The sequence below is a fragment of the Tubulanus polymorphus genome, chromosome 5 (assembly GCF_964204645.1).
Source record: "Tubulanus polymorphus chromosome 5, tnTubPoly1.2, whole genome shotgun sequence".
NCBI classification, from domain to species: domain Eukaryota; kingdom Metazoa; phylum Nemertea; class Palaeonemertea; order Tubulaniformes; family Tubulanidae; genus Tubulanus; species Tubulanus polymorphus.
Window position 1 is genome coordinate 7,764,284 of NC_134029.1, and position 9,610 is coordinate 7,773,893.

Here is a 9,610-nt window from a genome sequence, read left to right on the forward strand (position 1 = left end):
GATATATCAAGGCAATACAGGTTCTTCATTTGTTGGAAGAAGTTCGTCGGAATATATTCTAGTAAGTTGTTAGATAAATCTAGGAAACCGATGTGAGGAAGGGTTAGATTGGGCAGTATTTTCAATTTGCTATACGATAGGTCCAGTGCCCGCACCTCGCGGTTAACAACATCGTCAAAATCGGTGACATTGAAGCCGGCACGACACGAAACGGAATAAGCATCGACAATACACTGAAGTTGCGCGAAAGACTTGTAATCGCAAAGTTTTTCATCGTCGGCAAATTTTGGGCAATCGATTTTGCCGTCACAGACCTCCATCTGCGAGAGGCAAAACGATTCACCGCGGCACGAAAACTCCCCAGGACAACGATTGTTGCGTGGGCAGTCCTTCTCATCGAAACCGCCAAAACAATCCCAAACACCGTCGCAAACCTTTTGAGTAGGGATGCAATACGAGGCCGGACATTTGAACATGTGTGGACACTGAAAATCATGGCAATCAACCAAATGGTGACGGCGACGGCAATAGTCATAGCCATGTCGGTTTTGACCCATGATACAAGACAGCGATCTGTTGATACAAGTCAAGGACTCACGAAAAGAGCACAACACTTGTTGTGTTTCGTTGCAAAATGGCCTATTCGACGCCTCTACGATCAAATGCCCGTTCAATGAATTCAACCTATCTCTAGGGTAGAAATTCATTGCGTTCGATGTGCTTAGCATTTCATCGAGAACGTTCTCATCTTTGGCAATTGTGCCCGGACAGTCAGGATATCCATCATTGACTAGAAACAGGGGCAAGCATTCGCCAGTATTGCATCGAACTCCCGAACACTTCGGGTTTACATCGCATTTCTTCTCGTCGGACCCGTCTATACAGTCTATGTTCAAATCGCATCTAAACCGTGATGCAATACATTCGCCGGAATTGCATTGGAATTGGTCGTCAGCACAAGACGGATAGACGCATCCGTCTTCATCGGAACCGTCATCACAGTCGCTATAGCCATCACAATACAGCGACCAGGGTATGTAATTATAGTTATCTCTCTGGCATTGGTAAAAACGAGGTTTCGAATACGTACAATTCATTTCATCTTCCCCATCAGCGCATTGGCGATATCCATCACACACTCTAAACTTCGGTACACATGTGCCATCGGAGCAACGAAACTGGCGAACCTGGTCGCAAACGTAGAAATTTGGTTGCTCTATCGGATCGGTTTTGCAAAGAACGTTCAGCAAACGTGGGTATAGTGAAGAGTCACCGTTCGGCCTGTCGATCTTATAAAGAATAGTTTCGTTTTTATCTAACTTTCGAAATTCCCAATTGGCGTTAGATTCTGAGTTTTTATCGATGTAGTAATCGAAGTCGGTTTCATTCGATGCAATCCAAATTCCGCCGAAATCGTACTTATGCATCCACACGTTCAAATATTTGTTTAACGATTCGATGGACAGGGCATCTTTTTGTAAAATGTGGCTGTCACGGTTTCGACAAATCAGTTCGGCCGATGAAAACGCTAATGGCTCGAGTAAGCTCTCCATCGAAGTATATAGGGCTATACAATGACCGTCGATCATACTAAATTCTTGGGGACAAAATTTGAGACTGAATCGGTCGTTGTGGTAACCTTCCTGGAGGTATTGCTTGCTGACAGATTGGGTTTCATTTTGCTCGGTAACTTTTTCCGTTTTCGCTGCCTTCTTCTTACATATGGACATAGCGTTATCCATCGGCAAGTTGCATGGTACGAGCATCCATTGCATCGGCATCATTGAGGATATGAATAACATACCAACACATCTTTTGTTGCCATAATGTGACGGTTGTGGCATCAAACGGGATCCTATGATAAGGAGTTGCTGTCCATCTAACTCGGGTAAGTTGACTGCTGCCCACGGGTTTGAGGGAGAGAACCAATTTGTTACGGTTAAAGGATTACCATCAATCCAGCGGAAAGCATTCTAAAATATGAAACATGCATCAATGAGGCAAATAAACATTGACAGTTGCTAGATATCATTTTGTTTGGGTACTTTGAGAACGCAAGGGCGGACCCAGGGTGCCTCATATGCCTCGCTTAAGGCACTCAAAAATTTCAGTTGCGCGTTTAAGAAACGGGCAAAAAATTCTTTTTTATGATTTGGAATTTTTGTAGAATTATTTCATGTTTGATATTGATAATGAATGAATTTTCCCCGTTGGTCGATTAAGCCAAGCAGGGCGTCGACCGATTTGTTAACGTTTCGGCGTTCAATAAATGAGCCGTTACACATATGGCCTGTGCCCTTTTGAATGGCGAGATAGTCAAAATTAAACCGTAGATCTACTTCTACATATCTTTTTATTATTCGCCAATAACGATTTTCCAAATTTGGCGACAATTTCTCGTTTTCTAGGGCATGGAAGCCCCATTTCATAGTTTTGCAACAATATGGCACAAGAGCAATAGAAGTTTAACTTAAGTTAGTGCGCAAAAATCCAGGGCTTACAATTTGCCTATTTTCTTTTAAAAAAATCGAAAATTACAGAAAGGGCGCATGTAAACGCCTGCTTTCAAACAAAATTTAGAATAAATTGATAGCGTGCCAAGTTTTTAATTGTATGGCCATTTTACTGAACGGCATTTCAAAATTACGAATCCAAATTAAAACCAAAGCTATATTGAGGCATATACTTCCTTCTTAACAGTTTCGAATGTTAGACTTCACTTCATGATACATGGCAATCGTATCTTCAAGTATAATTTCAATTGATAAAAAAGTATGTAGTCATACTTTGTTACAAATAGCGAACTGATTCATGACATCACTAATTCGTTCATTCTATCTATTATATACACATACCTCGGTATTGGTTGCAATCTTACTTCTAGTGAGTCCAATGAATATAAGGGTTCTGTACAGTCTCTGAGGCGGTAATCGGTGATGCCAGTCGCTAAAAAAGAAGTAATGAATCATTTCGATCTCCTCGTGACTATTGTATGTCAGCAATGAAGCATTTTCTCGGCGACAGTTCTCGCTAGCTGTTTTCCACGAAAGTGGACGATTCGGCAAAAATGCTTTATAACAGGATCCGGCGTATTGTAACCATCCATCTACGCAGATTAATGACTGGTCGTTTTCAAAGTGCTTGGTGTTGTACATATTAAAATGAATTACCGCCACGCGATTTTTGATTGTGTAGTCAGCTTGTTTTTCTATATAGTTGTTTATCTCTATTGCTTTCGTCAAGGCGGCAAAACCAGGTACTGCAGAGTACGAGTTTGTCGCTCTCGTAATGGCACCACTATGCGCCTGTCCAAATTTCACGAAATTGCCGTGCATTTCGGTAAGACTTGTACTGAATCCGGGGATCACACGGCTGTACTTGAACCTGATGTACGCTTTTTGCAGCTCCAAATTTCCTCCATGAATTGCCACCATACAGTTGTCACTGCTCATGATGATTTCCCCACAACTATGTTTAGAAAGATCTGCCATCTGGCCGCAGGTGAATACGGTTCTGTTCATACTTTCACCACAAACGTTGTCGATAGGTATATTGAGCATCCACGAAAATGGCGGAGCTGCGTTCGTTTTGGCAATGTACCCAACGCTGAATAATGCGAAAAATGTTACGAAGCTTAACATTTTGATAATTGCACAAGGGAAATGTCCAGATGAAACGATGCTATGAAAATCACTACCGTGATACACTGCTGCACTCAAGGCCCAATTATTTATCTGCGGCAGAATGAAAATATGAGCTCCACTGATTGGTTTGAATCTAGACATCGCCTTTTCTTCGTAATGTGGTTGGTGGATAGATTCCTACACGATGGCATGTATATAAATGATATGATTTTTGATTCATCGTCATTATCGTGACAAAACCATCAGCGAATTTGATACTAGCGCGAATCATAATTCGGTTTGAAATTGATATTCAATAGCTGGAATCATCTCGAATTTCTAATTACTCGTATCGTATGGTCGGCGGCAACAAGTTTTTGACAGGTATCGGCGGATTACACTTTACTAACGAAGCTGCATAGTTTACGAATGTGTCGCATCCAGTTGGGAACTATAGCTAAAGACGATAGAAAAGCCAGTCCACCGCCTACGTAAAACGAGTACATATAATTTCCTGTTACGTCGAAAATCCAACCTGTAAGAAAACGTATTCCTGATAAAAAGGTCAAATTATCATAAATGGTTTGGCAAGAGTTTGCATCGTAAGGATATATCAAGCGAATTGATTCACCCTTAAATTTCTGACATAACTTGAAAAAAGTAATATGCTCGTTGTAAAATGTAAAAGGCTCATAAGGATTCGTGAGTTACCTGCTAATGGTGCGCCGGCGAAAGATCCAATTCCTGTGAAACAAAAACAATATCCTATTGACATGTTGACCAGGTCACTGTCTTCAAGTACTTCAATTAAAACAAGCGGCATCATAGCTATAATGCCGGAAACACTAAATCCCAGGAACACGCTGAGTATGATTCCTGCCGTGAATCCTTCGAATACCGGCACTAGAAACGAAGCCACTGCTAACATGACATCGATTGCTAAATACAAAGATAACGTATCTATCCGTTTGAAATGCGTCAAAAACGAGCCGACCACACGGCCGAACACCCCGCTTATACCGATTATCGATACCATATATCGGGCTTGTTCGATGGTTACTTTAAGCAAATTCTCGAATCCGGAAACTACGTGTACATAAATCACAGATGCCGACATGGAGTAGAATAGTAAATGCAAACTCATAGTCAGAAAGGCTGGCGTTTTGAACAATTTCAAATGCAATATATTTGCCAGATTTGTTTTTGAATGTGTCTCATGACTGTGCTTTTCCGAACTGGAAATGTTTCTGCGAAATCGATGCAACTTTTCGGCGGGAATTTCTTCTTCGCGAAGATGTTGTTCATATCCCTCTTTTTGATTGATCATTTCTGATGATAGCATTTTCATCTGTAAACTGCTTTCACAATCGGTCAATAGACGGTCATTTGCGTGATTTGAGTTACGGACATCTTTCGATTGATGGTTTTTAGTGCTCCAATTCTTCAGTAGGAGACACAAAGAGCAGTAATGAAGGCAAACGCCACCCAAAATCAACGTAGATCCTCTCCAGGAATAAACCTCTATTGTACTGTTCACAAGAAGTGAATAAATAAATGTCCCGATGGAGTTTCCAGTTATAGCGATACCGTTCACTATGGCTCTGTACGTTTTAAATCTCATCACAAGATAGGCAACAATCGGTGCAATGTGTAACGAATTCGCGGCACCTGTTGAATGATACAAAATATCGTATATATTACTAAACAAGGCAACAAAGGCGCTACAGATTTGTTGACACGAAGTCATGCGTTAAGATGAAAGAAAAAGAAATCGAAAAATGGTCGTTTCAACATGCGATTTTAGACAATGAATTTTTATAAAACCAGGGTAGGAAGTTGTAAACTCGAAGGTAAACATTTTTTACGAAAATTAACGCATTTGGTGACCGGATTGACCAATCAGAAATCGCTGTAGTTTGCACCTTCTAGCATATAGAAAAGTTTGCAAAATAACATGACATTTCGACAGAAGCCTCCATCTCCTCGTATATACTTGCCGGCTATTGACCAGAGAATGATAACCATGTTAATATTCGTAGCGAAGGATGACGCACATATAGCAAGACCATTGAAAATGCCCGCAATCACTAGACACAATCGTATTCCATATTTTCTAATTAATACAGTAGCGAGTGGAGCTGAAAAATAAAAAAAATCAAGCTAAAAGGTCCAATGTTCTTATTGGACCACCAAGTTCGAATGGGATATTACCTGACACAGCAGACAATAAAGAAGTTTCCAGTTTCTAGGGGCCATTTTGTGGCGGTCCCTCGAGGTCCCCATTGTTGCAATAATTTGCGCTCATTTTTAAAACATAAGTTCTGATTGAATATCATATAGGTTTACAGTAACTTGCTTGATTAACTTAATTAATACACCATTTTAAAGGAAATGAAATGCAGGTATTTGCCGGTGATCATTGTATTTTTTTAACGCAACAATTAAGAGCAGTGACGATATGAAAACCAAGGACCGCATATTTCAACCGCGCATAAAAAAAATTGCGAGTTTTATAGTTTTTGAAATATCTAAGTGGTTATTAAGGCTATATTTCCCATTTTTGCTGAGGTTAAAGAGCGTTATTTGCAGTTTTGGCCTGCGTTGAAATGTTTTAAACATCTTTCCTGATGACTGATCTGTAACCGAGTTTTGAATTATCGCGCAGGAAAACAAAAAATGGGCCATTGTAAAAAATATTTATCCAGCTTTTAGCCAGTCAGAAAAATCTTTCAAACCAAAAAGTTTAGTTTTCTCGCGCGAGAAAACCAAAAGTTTTGAATTCTCGCGCGAGAAAACCAAACTTTTTGAATTCTCGCACGAGAAAACCAAACTTTTTGAATTCTCGCGCAGAAAACCAAAAGTTTTGAATTATCGCGCGAGAAAACCAAAAAGGGCCACTGTGAAAATTTTTTTTTCGTTGCTCTAGCCGTACAGAATTTTTTGTTACTATGGCCCGAATCAGCCACCATAGTAACCGCTAGAGTTCGAGATTACGCGCCAAAGGGTCTCCCACTGCGCACCGCCATTTCACTTAGACTGGTTGCCTGTCCCATTCAATATTCTAATTGAAGATAGAGACCGGCAACCAGTCTACAATTTCACTGAACATTCACTGGCTGAGTGTAGCAATGCCATCAGGTTTGAACCCTGCCGAGTGAGGATGTGTTGGCGTGAGCGTACGTCAGCGGGAGCGAACCAAGTCGTGGCAAGCGAGGATGCGTGACGCGAGAAGGCCGCTCCACCCCATCCTCGCTTGCCAGGGGTCCAGTATCACTCCCGAACTCGCTTCCACCAGCCCCCTGGGGTCACGAAGCGTGATTTCATTACTGGCGCTGTTGCGCATGACGTCATATATCGATTTGCGAAATGCTTCCTTGTTCGGTTAAACGTTCGCTGATTGGTCCATTTAACGGGAAAACAAACGGAAGTCTGCTGTCGGTTTGTTACAAGCACTGTGATTGGTACGACCGGATTCTGGTCGGCTAGTAACAACTCCAACGACTCGTGAGGTCAAGGGGTTCGGGGAACAGCTTTAGCGTAGTGGGTTCGAATCCCTTGACGGGTGAAGATGCTCCACCCTGGATGGCAATGTCTCGAATGTTTTTTGGTCGAGAAGGCGGTCTCGAAATCACCGCTATTGATCTGACCCGACGCAGGACCCGGCTAGCTTCATCTAGTCCAACCTACGTATTCTGGTTCCATCCCCACCCTAGCGTTATCACCCACAGTCCGAAGCAAATCGTTTTTAATTAAATGTTTTGCATGTTGCGTAGTTTACAGTACTCGCCACTGTTTCAAACGTTTGATATGCTAAATAATGGATAAATATACACTCACTGAGGTTGCACCACCGGACGGACACGCGTAATGTATAAATCGTATAATAAAAAAAAATCGTATCTCGCATGTCATATGTTGTATCTCGTAAGTTGTGTCTCATATCTTGTATATTGTATCTTACATAGCGTGTGTCGTCTGTCATGACGGATCAAGGCATTATATAAGAGCTGTTTTGTACATATAAATCAAATTTATTGTATCGAGTGCGGTTCAAGGAAACCAGTATTCAAAGGCTATGAAGATATTATAAATTATGCTATGAAGATATTATAATATCAGTATATATGAAAATGAAAACCGAACCCAATGAACCAGGATTAACCAAGACAAAATCCTTACCAAAGATATGCGCAAAACCGGTGTAGCATGTCCCGGCAAAAGCGGCTACTCCGTATCCAGTCACAAAATACACCTCCCATTCTGCCACGTATATTCCCAGAACATAATGAATTCCGTTGATAGTTGATATAACGAACAAGACACTAGTAATAGCTATAGTTTCCAGTAAACTAGGCTCGCGAAATCCATCATCCGAAAACATCGCGCAGCAGGAAGAGTAGGTCCACCTATAGTATACCTAATCGTTGGTGGTTAGCTTTTATAATCAGATGGGCTTATTATACCATATGTGGTTTGTGAAATATCCGATGGTGAAACTAAACCGTAGACAGGTCGCTGACTAGCCTACCTACCGTATATAATAGATACCGTACATGCAAACGCGCTCATGGGATTTTCAACAGGCCGGTGTAACAGATTGCAAAGCATTAGGGTTTTTTCACAATTTAGGTCGAGGACCCGAGGACCGGCTACGTATAATAGGAAATTACATATAGTATAATATGTGAATTTCATACATTCTTATAGCAGTCTAACAGTCGTATTCCCCAAAAATAGGCCTGGCGGGCTAGCATGTTATCGATAAATCAATCGATATTCAAAGCTATTTTCCTTTTGACGCATGAATATTTTGCTGCTTCGATGTACATTTAATAAAGAAGTTTCCAGTTTCTAGGCGCCATTTTGTGGCGGTCCCCCGAGGTCCCCATTGTTGCGATAATTTGCGCTCATTTATAAAACTTAAGTTTTTATTGTATATCATCTCTGCAGTCCCTATGCTACGATATTTCATTTTCTGGCAAAAGCAAAATACTGCAGATATTCATTGTAGATATTCATCGTTCATTGCCGAACGAATAGGTGCGCATCCGGGATACGCCCATAATACCTCCGCCCAAAATACCTCCGTCCAAAATCCCACACCCAGAATCCCTCCACCCAGAATACCCTCATATGTGTCCAAAATACCTCCACCCAGAATTAAAAGAAATACTATAATTCTATTATTTAGATGTATAAAGTACCACCAATATTCACTATTATGTATATGATCATATATAATGTATTACGGTATATATAAGCCTATACTGAATAATAATTGAATAACAATTAATGACAATGTTCACTTCCAATTAGTTATGGCTGGGAAATTTACAAATCGACCCAATTTGAATAAACAACGAGATATGGATTATAGAATATTGATTAGTTTATCTCATGTCTTTATTCTAATACTAGATTTCTCTGGAAACAATTCAATATTTAGATTATAGAATATTGATTAGTCCTATAATCTGAGAAAACAATGTACTACATTTCGGTATATACATTGAATTCAGTTCATTTCCATTTAACTGCAACAATGATCTTCGACGAACAATATACTGAAATTAACATTATACTTTGTTAACTACTTTTAAACTACAGAACTTTGGTTTATTTGAATATGGCCTGTAAATTCAAACTTGGATGGGGACAAATTCTAAAACAATTATATTACTAATAGGTTCCTAATTTTTGTCCTTCACGCATAAACCCATTAGATCTAGGGCCTGGAGGTATTTTGGAAACATATGAGGGTATCCTGGGCGGAGGGATTCTGGGTGTGGAATATTTGGGTGGAGGTATTTTGGGCGGAGGTATTATGACCCGGATTCGCGCATCCAGGGTCAATGGAAAGGGGGTGTCCACTTAAGCAATTTAGGGCCTTTTCTGAGATTCGCTACATTTAGCATAGCACTTAAAAAACATTTTCCATAGTTTGTGGTCGAGGACTTACGGAAGCCCCTAGGTGACATAAGAGATAA

General features: G+C 40.5%; 1 long non-coding RNA gene across 1 annotated transcript; it reads right to left on the bottom strand.

Annotated features, from left to right (window-relative positions):
- Window positions 1-1,941: 1,941 nt before the first annotated feature.
- LOC141906192 (uncharacterized) lies at window positions 1,942-4,362 on the bottom strand. Its single transcript, XR_012619320.1, has 3 exons — window positions 4,335-4,362; window positions 2,856-2,946; window positions 1,942-1,973 (listed from the first exon to the last, which is right to left on the bottom strand). It is a non-coding gene; the product is annotated as an uncharacterized LOC141906192 (long non-coding RNA).
- Between the last annotated feature and the right edge of the window lie 5,248 nt (window positions 4,363-9,610).